This window comes from Jatropha curcas, unplaced genomic scaffold (assembly GCF_041381405.1).
Source record: "Jatropha curcas cultivar XTBG-Jc1 unplaced genomic scaffold, XTBG_Jcur_1.0 HiC_scaffold_503_pilon, whole genome shotgun sequence".
Taxonomy (NCBI): Eukaryota; Viridiplantae; Streptophyta; class Magnoliopsida; order Malpighiales; family Euphorbiaceae; genus Jatropha; species Jatropha curcas.
This window is the reverse complement of record NW_028322484.1, coordinates 12176-22247: the sequence shown is the minus strand read 5'-3', so window position 1 is coordinate 22247 and position 10072 is coordinate 12176. Positions and strand designations below refer to the sequence as shown.

The following is a 10072-nucleotide window of genomic DNA, read 5'->3' as shown; positions in this document are numbered from 1 at the left end:
ATCAATCTTTCTCTTCTTGCTCAAGATTTCTTTTAAGAATTTTGCATAACTGGGCATTTGAGCAAGAGCTTCAGCAAAAGGGATGTTTATTTGAAGCTTCTTAAAGACGTCCAGGAATTTCATGAACCTTTGATCATCTTTCGTCTTTTTTAATCTTTGTGGGAATGGAATGGGTGGAACATAAGGTTTTACCTCTTCCTTTTCCACTAGATCGATGATAGGAGCCTTTGTCTCCTCTACCTTCTCCTTTTCTTTCTCTTTTCTGGGTTTGTCTTCCAATTCTCTTCCACTCCTCAAGGTGATAGCTTGTACCTGTTCTTTAGGATTTTTTTCAGTGTTACTAGGTAACGTACCTTGAGGTCTAGCTGCCATCATGTTTGCAAATTGTCCCATTTGGATCTCCAGATTTCTTATCGCAGCTTGTTGGATTTTATTGTGTTCTCTTGTTTCGTTCATGAAATCCATGTGTGATTTTGAAAGGGCAGTGAGGAGATCCTCATGAGATTTCTTTTCAGGGGGCAAGAAACCTGGTGGTGCATTTAAAACATTGTTAGCATTACCATATGAAAGATTCGGATGATTTCTTAACCTGTTGTCATAAGGATTCGAATATGGGTAATTCCTTCTTTGTTGGTTCATCACATAGTTCACTTGCTCCAATGTTTGTGGGTTTGCAGAATCTAACATGCATTCTCTAACTCCATGTGGTTCATTACATCTGTCACAAGTTTGCATGATAGAATTTACAGACTTAGTGGTTAACAAATCTAACTTTCTTACCATGTTGTCAACCTTTGCATTGAGTGCAGTGATGGCATCAATCTCGTAAATCCCAGCAGTCTTTCTTCTTTCAGAGCTGCTTAGATAATGGCTATTGCTGGCCATTTCTTCTATTAAGTCATATGCCTCGTCGATCTCTTTTCTTTCAAAAGATCCTCCTGCAGCTGCATCCAAAGTAATTTTTATGTTAGGTGACAATGAATTATAGAAAGTTTGGACCTGCAACCATTTGGGCAGGCTATGGTGAGGACATTTTCTCAACAAATCCTTGAATCTTTCCCAAGCCTCATACAAACTTTCTTGATCATGATGAGCAAAGGTCATAATCTCATTTCTTAATTTAGTTGTTTTAGAAGATGGAAAGAATTTAGCCAAAAATTTCTGGGCTAATTCTTCCCAAGTTGTAAAACTCCCAGCAGGACAAGATTGTAACCATGATCGAGCTTTGTCTCTTAGGGTAAAAGGGAAAAGTCTTAATTTAATGGCATCTTCAGAAACACCATTTTGTTTGAACATGTCACAAATTTCAAGGAAATTAGTGATATGAGCATTAGAATCTTCACTAGGAAGTCCTCCATATTGAATGGAAGTGGAAAGCATTTGTATTATTGCTGGTTTAATTTCAAAATTATTTGCTTCCACTCTTGGTCTAGTGATGCTGGAGGTGGCTCCGTTAAGAGAAGGTGTGGTGTAATCTCGCAAGGTGCGGACATTTTGTCCGTTTGCAGCAAGAGGCATGTCTGGAGGAGGAGGATTATTATTTTCGTTCATGATTGATTGTTGTTCGGTTCTGTTTTCTTGTGCTCTCCTTGCTGCGTTGTTCCTTCTGCAGGTTTTCTCAATTTCTGGATCAAAGATCAGAGGATCTGTCCTTCTAGATCTTCTTTGCATAAAACCTGAGATAGTCTGCAGAGAAATTAAATGACTAAAAAGAAATGAATAAGTAAATGTCTAAATTAATAACAAGATAATTCGTATTGATATCTGTATTGCCAATCCCCGGCAACGGCGCCAAAAACTTGACAGCTTAATTCGCAAGTGTACGAATCGCTACAAGTAATATAGAATGAGTAGAGTATCGTATCCACAGGGATTGTATACCAAGTACCAAAATTATGTTATCTCGTTATTATTTAGACGATAATTAAGAGAATTGATTTATAAATGTTAAATTCAACAACTAAAAAATAAGAAGTTAAGCAAGCAATTATTGATTAAAGAAATCAAGGAAGTAAAAACTACTAGGGGTTTTGATTTCACTTAACTCTATCCAATTTATTTCATTAGTTCATTAATCAATTTAATTATTCAAGTAGGGGAAACAACCCAAAAATCACTAACAAGCTCTCCCGATGTATTGCTAGCTATTTAACCCGGTTCAATTACCTATCTTCCAATAGCGCAATCAAACATGAATTAAATCATTAAGTTTTATGGTTTGTCCTGTGAATTCATAACCTAAGGTCATCAACTTATGAAAACCCCCCATGAGTCAAACCGTATAGCTTCCGCATCAAGTTATTATTCTCATGTGTTTTATTAACCTTTTCATATCAAAGATCCTTCTTCCGATAGTGATAATTGAAATAAATCAATCTAGGGGAAAATTCTGCCTAGAAGCATTAAGTTCATTAATAAATCATAACTTGAATAAGGAAAAATAAATCTAATTGCATAAATTGGAAAAGAGATTAAGCTACATCAAACCCCTAGTATAAGAGTTTAGTTACACATAGTACTTAAATAAAACTCAGCAATACTTGATAAACATTCCATAATCAATAAAGATAATGAAAGAAATAAACAAGATTAAGAGTTTAGAAATAAGAACTAGTGATGAATTGCTTGGATGGCTTCCTTGAAAACCTTGCACAACTCTTGAATACTTAACTTCAAAAGAAAATAAAACTATGTACAAGACTAAGAGAATGAGAGAAAAATGGAGAGTGGAGTGTAATGTGTAATGTGATGGAATGGGGATTACGTGTGGGATGAACTCTACTCTTCTTTTTTCAAGACTTCTTTGAGATAGGATTCCACATGGTTTTATGATCAAAGTTTTCTTTTGTTAGGTTGTAAAGCTCTCTTTTAGGTCTCCATTTTCTTCAATCATGACTTACCCATGTGCATAGGTTGGACCTTGGTTTGCATGTGAGGAAAGTTGTCCAAGATTAGCTCCATAAATTAGTGTAAGTTGGTTGGCAACTTTTGACTAAGTTTAGGATTCCTTGCTTGGCAACGGGCGTGCACTGTAGCACGGGCTGGGGCGTGCACGCTTCTGGAAGTCTTATGCATCAACAGCACGGGCGTGCTGATTAGCACGGTCACTGTAGCTGTAGCACGGGCGTGTTGCGTTGCACGGGCTGGGGCGTGCTCTTCTCTGCCTCTTGAGTTGAGCTTCTCGCGCTCGCGCATTTGCAAGTCGCGCTCGCGACTTGTGCTGGCAAACCTTCTGCCTCTCAAGGGTGCTTTCTCGCGCCCGCGCATATTAATATCGCGCTCGCGATTTCATCTCGCGTCTTCTGGTTCAATTGCTTCTGATACTCAGATCTGCTTGTCGCGCCTGCGCATTTTAAAGTCGCGCTCGCGACTTCAGCTCGCGTCCGTGCATATGGAAAGTGCGCTCGCGAGCTTTTCTTGCAAATCTTCTGACTCTCTTTTCTGATTGTCGCGCTCGCGCATTTGAAAGTCGCACTCGCGACTTGGCCACTTTTCTTTGTTGAGACTTGCTTCGTAGCGCGACTTGGGCGTGCCACTTAGCACGGCTAGGGCGTGCTAGAGCTGAGTGTCTTGTTTTCTAAAGTTCTTTTCTGCACCAATTCCTACAATTTTCTCTTAGATCAAGCGGATTAAAGATTCAAGGACGCTTTTGATCATAATTATGCTAAAAGTGATTAAAACCAAATTAAAGCAATAAAAACTTACTAAAATTCTAACAAATATTATAATAAAAACACTATAAAAATCAACACTATCACATTAGAATCAAAATATTTACCCAAAAAATGACACCATTAAAACACTTCAAAGAAATCCTACATCAAAATATTACAGGCTCTTTCCAACATACCTGCACTACCATTTGGCCAATTAGAAGCAGCAGCGGCCCGGTTGTCATGAATGCTGAGTTGGCGTGTTAACTTAGAGAGCAGAGAGGACTGTTTCTGGTAGCGCTCTCTCCTGCGTTTTACATTCTGATCCTCTTGAAGTAGCTCTTCAATCCTTGCCGTGCTTTGAGCACTAGCCATAAATCAAACAGAAAAGATGTAAATAAGAACAACTTTATATTTGATCCATCTGCAGAATATGCATAGGACATCTATATGAACTATAACAATGGAAGAAAAAAAGAATCACATGAAGAGAGAGAGACAAGGAGACTTGTAACCATAAATGAAGCCAATAAAAGCCATGGAACAAGTTCCCAGTACAGCAAAAATGAGTTTCAGCAGTAGATAATTCATCAAACCTGACAGAGCTATACAACTGATTTAGCATATCTTCCTTGGCCTTCTCAACTTGGCAAAGAACAACAGCCTGCTTACCAATCACAATTTGTTAACAAATGTTTTCACAAAAGCTCAATTATAAAGATAATGAAGACCAAAGTAAAGAAGTATGCTAACTTTGGGAACATTAGCAGCCAAGCTATTCAAGACTGCTTCAACATAACCACGCACTTCCTGAGACATCCATCTGAGCTCTTCCTCAGGGTCTGCAGGTCTCCGAACCATTGTATCCTGCACAAAACCGGAAAACCAATTTTCATTTGAGAATTTGCAAAGCTAACCCAACAATCTCCAAATCTAGTGTATTTTTATTCCATGGAACATAAAATTAACAGGTAACCGGTAAGTGCAAGTGACAACTGAAAACTGACAACTGTTAAATAATGAAGAAAACAAAAAGACCAGACCATAAGTACTTCTACCCAAGAGAGCATACAAAAGGGTACTTCAGGTAAAACCAAAATAATTGATAATAAGAAAGTAGAATGGTGGAGTAGCACTCAATAACATACTAAAGAACCATCAGAAAGACTCTGCCGCATGGTATGACCACCTTCAGGAGATGCATTCCCTTGTTTGTCCTCTTGAAACTTGTGCAATTTTTGACATCTTGTTTATCCATTCAACCTTGTCAGCCACCGTCTCAGCCTTCAAGACAACAGCACTGTGGGCTGCAAGATAAAAGGACATTAACCTGACAGCAATAAGAGTTTGAAATAGCACCAATTGAAAAATTCACCTAGCTGAAGTATGACAACCTAAATCATGTACCTTCAGAACAGTTTATATGGAACCTTGCTAGTTGTCTTGAACACAAGACTAGAAGATTTAGAATCTGGTCCGTTGGCCTTTTTATCCTTCGAACTCTTTGAGGGAGGTGGCCCTTCCTCATCAGAGACCTCTTCAATAGTGCATTCCTGAGCATAGGAAAAAACACTCTTGGTATGCAATGCCAAAATCGAAAACAATTAAAAATCCCAAAAGTAAGCAGCATATGTAAATATGAGGTGCCATCATGGGATGGAGTCAGTTCTAGAGATTATTAGTGATGCTGCTAATAGCAAATCGTAGGCTAACATATAAAGAGTTCTGAACCAACAAACAATTTAAAGTGGGTAATGGCCACAATCTTCAGTTCTAGTAAAGATGTATATGCTAGAGAACACCAAAATAAATAAATACATAGATAAATACAACTTAATATACCTTCCCCCCAACAAAGGCCCCTCCACAATTTCCACCACCACTTACAAAACATCCTAATTTCCCATGTTTACATTTGTTTCATTGCCATTAGCTGAGTTTCAAAACATATCAATACCACTTTTTTCCTTTAATTGTGTTGTTATTATTATTATTATTATTATTATTATGATTATTATTCATTAGTTGCTCCTTGCTCATTTGATTTTTCCTTTTTCTTTTTTCGCCAAATAATAATTTAACCCCTCTACTTTCACAAAAAGATCGTGTCCCCCCTGAATTTTAAAAATAACCTTGTAGCCCCTAAACTTCACTTTTTAACTTTGTGACCCCCTAAACTTATATTTTTCTGCACTTGTAGGCCCCTGAAGCTTATTCACTTTTCAACCTACAAGGTGTGAGATACAAAAAATAAAATCCAGAAGCACATAAGGTGAAAAAGTGAAGTTTACGATGTCACAGGGTCATTTCAAAGTTCAGAGGGGCCATAATGCCTTTTTGTGAAAGTTAGGAATAAAATGATATATTCGGACTATTTTTTTTCATTTGTTAGCTACATAGTGGTAGGTTACTTCTTGCCCCTACCTTATTTTTTTAATTGTTCTTTATTTCATTCTATTAAAAACCTTCAACGCTTTCCCTTTCTAGATTTTGTTTACTCTTTACCTTAATATATTCTGTTTCTTTTAATATCAGAAGCAACGAAAACCTTCTAGATTTTTTCAACAGTAATAGAAAAGATTGAATGACGGCTTAATTCCTGACATATAGTAGAAATTATATGAAAATACAAAAAAAAAAAAAAAAAAAGAAAAAATCCTTTCTAACTTTTTGACTCTTTGATTATAGAAAATAGTTAATCTGAAAATATTTCTAGTTTTCTCCACTGGAAAACGATTTTTGGTTACAAATGAACATATTCTCCAAATTTTCTATGTTGTGCATAGAAAATCAAAATTAAAGTTTCAATGAAAACTCGTAATAACTGACATCTACTTTCAACAACCAAAGAGGCCCTTAGAGTTTAGATTGTCATATCCATCTCAACAATACAACTGCAATTGACCTTTCACAAGGTTACCACAGCAACCAATTTACACGTGCTTTGATACCTGAAATTGTTATATTTTGGTTGACAACAAATCCAGCTTAAGAAAGTATAAACAACTAACCATTATTGCATATAAAACTTTGATTTCACATATTATCTCTACTCTTGATCCAAGTTAATTAAATATACTGGGAAACTCCCTATTAATAAAATAAGGGTTAACTTCAGAAAGAAGGGACGAAGCAGGTAGTTCCTCCAGAATAGGTAGTCCTACTCTCTGAAACTTTTTATGCGCCCTACAGCACTAAGGTAATAAAGTCTAAAGATATTGAAAGGGATGCCTGAATATCCAAACAGCATAATTGACTGAAATCACAAAATCCAACAAGTGAGGCTTCCCATACCTCCAAAGTGATGACGCCACGAAAATGCCTCTCCTCTTGCTTTTTCGTGTAACCAAGCTGTGGAAAAAGGAACAGATAAGCCTGAATCGTAAAAAATCATATACATGATAGACAAGATTGAAACCAAAAAGTGGTGTGTATATTATACAATTACGACTTTAGGGCAGCAGGTCAACTTCGACAAATTAGAAATTTCTTTCAGTCGGAGTCCTTTGCCTGTGGTGCAGGAGTTGGTGAAGACCAAGCTTAGAGTGTCCGCAGTCTGGCACCAGTCCAAATATTTGGGATTACCAACTATGATTTGAGGAAGTAAAAAATAGGTATTCCAATTAATTTGTGACCGAGTGGAGAAGAAACTTAAAGGATGGAAGGAGAGGACATTATTAAAAGCAGGAAAAGAAGTGCACATCAAAACTGTAGCTCAAGCCATCCCTAACTATACCATGAGTTATTTCTTGTTCCCTATGGAGATAAGTTGGCAGATAGAGAGCTTAATGGCAAATTTCTGGTGGGGTCAGCAGTAGGAGGAGCGAAAAATCCATTGGTGTACATGTGACAAATTGAGTGTGTCCAAATTCACAGATGGAGTGGTGTTTTAGAGACATTAGAGATTTTAATTTGGCACTTCTTGCTAAGCAAGGGAGGCGAATAATTGAAGACCCTGATTCTTTACCGTCCCGTATGCTTAAGGCAAAGTACTCTTCGCATACATCTTTTTTAGAAGATAAGTTGGGTTATAACCCAAATTACTCTTGAAGAAGTATTAGACTCTGGAAGGATAAATGGCTTGTGGATACAAATCAGCCTAGAATTCTTTCTCCACCTGAGATTTTAAATGAGAATACTTCTATGAGTCATATTATTCTCCATAATCCTAAACAATAGAATGTGGATTTGATTTTGGCTATCTTTGCTCCAGAAGAAATGAGGAAAATCTTATCTATTCCTCTCAATTTAAGGCGCGATTCAGATGTCATGGCTTGACCTTTTTTGAAGCATGGTAAGTACACAGTTTGGAGTGGCTATGGACTATTACATGAAGATAGCTTTTCACGATCATACGCTTCTTTTTCTGTTCTAGTTAATACTACTCCATGGAAACATCTGTGGCAGCAAAATATCCCTCCTAAAATTAAGCACTTCGTCCACAGGGCTTACAAAAACCATCTTTCAATGGAAAATTCGCTGGTGCAATGAGGAGTGCAGATTGATGTAGTTTGCGAGGTTTGTGACTTGGGTATTGAGAGTGTTATCCATGCGTTGAAGGATTGTGTTTTAGCCCAGCAAGTGTGGAAATATTCGCCATTGAGACTTACAACTTCTGAGTATCAGGCCTTGAGTTTCTTGGAATGGATTGAAATTATTATAAGCAAGTTCCAAAAAGAGCAGATTGAACTATTCTTGATGACAGCATGGGCAATATGGTGCGTGCAGAATTTGTTAAAATTTCAACATAAGAGACTGTATATTGTCGAGGTTTCGAAAATGGCTATTGCATGCATCTCAGATTTTCATCAAGCTAATTTGTCTTAACCAGGTTCGCAAGCTACCGAGTCTGAACAATTATGGAAGCCGCCCCCCATGGCTGGGTTAAGTTGAATATAGATACATCGATCAGGGAGTTAGTGGGCAGTGGCTATAGTTTTGTTGCTAGGTATGAGAAAGGTGAAGTTCTGGCTTCGGGTACTCGGTTTATTAATATGGTTTTGGCTCCAGAAGAGGCAAAAGCAGATGCAACAAGCTTTGAACATTCGGCCTAACTCAGCATATCACTTCTCAGCGATTTCCTACTTTTAACCTTGGAACAAGGGTATCAAATACTGATATGTTAGCTAAAAACTTTAGAAATTTTATGTGTACCCTGTTGATAATCTAGGCCTTAGGAGAAAATTAATTAAAACAAATTCAATTATATGTTTAATATTGGGCTTATAATGAGTTGGGTTTACCTTTAACACAAAATGACTTAAGTCATTTTGATTGATTCACCCTTCACATTATATGCCCTTTTAGTTAGTTATAGTTATCCGATTTGGGATTATCCACATACTCCAACATACCCACATTGGTAGAGCTACAAATAGGTAGCTCATAAAAATGAGCTATCTAGGCTAGCTTTTTAATTCCTTAGATGATATTATGTCGATGGAGGAGGCATCCCATTCCATAGAACAATTTGTTTATGTCGACAAACTTTCATTAAGTTTATAGTATTTCTATTGTTTTCTAAAAAAAAAAAAAAAAGATAAAAAATAGTGACAAACAAAACCGTGTATTTCTAAATATGTAAAGATGATACTATATATTATACAAGGATAAAATTATATTTTCCTAATTCCTATTTAATTCGGTGTTAAGACCTTAAGAAATTTTAACTTTTCATAAGTTCCCATTTACTTTTCAAAACTATTTTTTGTCACTCCCTAAGCTTTAGCTTCACACTCTCTCTTTATAAGGAGTGTCAAAACGGGTTGGCATGTCGGGTTCAATACATGTTCGCCTAACGAGACACGATTAAAGTCAATACGAACACTATCCATTTAATAATTGTGTCAAATTTGGTGACACGAACACGACATGAAGAATTAGGCAGTAACACAAACACGACACGTGTAACTCGTCTAATATCATAATAGGTTAAGTGGGTCGTGATGACCTGTATATGACTCATTTAACCTGCTTATAATATTTTTAAATTTTAACCTATTTAACTCAAAGTATATTTAAAAATAATTTTTCATACGTAAAATGCATAGATTTTTCAAAATTCATAACTAAAATAAAGTTTAAATAGGTTTTATTTATAGTATTTATATTTAACACTAAAATTATCTCTTTACTCTTAAATATACGGGTTATTCTCCTAACCCGCATGTCAAACCCACCACACGACACGTTTACATTTGTGTTATAAATGGGTAATGCGTTTATGATAAGAACTTGTTTAACCTCAATTTTAACCTGTTTATTTCTCGTGTTAGGTGAATTGTATTCGTGTGTCAGACTCATTTTGACACCCCTATCTATATATATAGTGTCAAAGCCTTGAAACACTAATTCATTTCACGAGGCTATTACTTATCTTTTCAGCCTTCTTCTCAATTGCAAAACACAAAACATAAAAA

The 10072-nt window shown here is 36.4% G+C and overlaps 1 non-coding gene across 1 annotated transcript; it reads left to right on the top strand.

Moving 5' to 3' along the window:
- The first annotated feature begins 1015 nt into the window (after positions 1-1015).
- On the top strand, positions 1016-1122 carry LOC119371315 (small nucleolar RNA R71). The gene has a single exon (XR_005178918.2). It is a non-coding gene; the product is annotated as a small nucleolar RNA R71 (small nucleolar RNA).
- The last annotated feature ends 8950 nt before the right edge of the window (positions 1123-10072 follow it).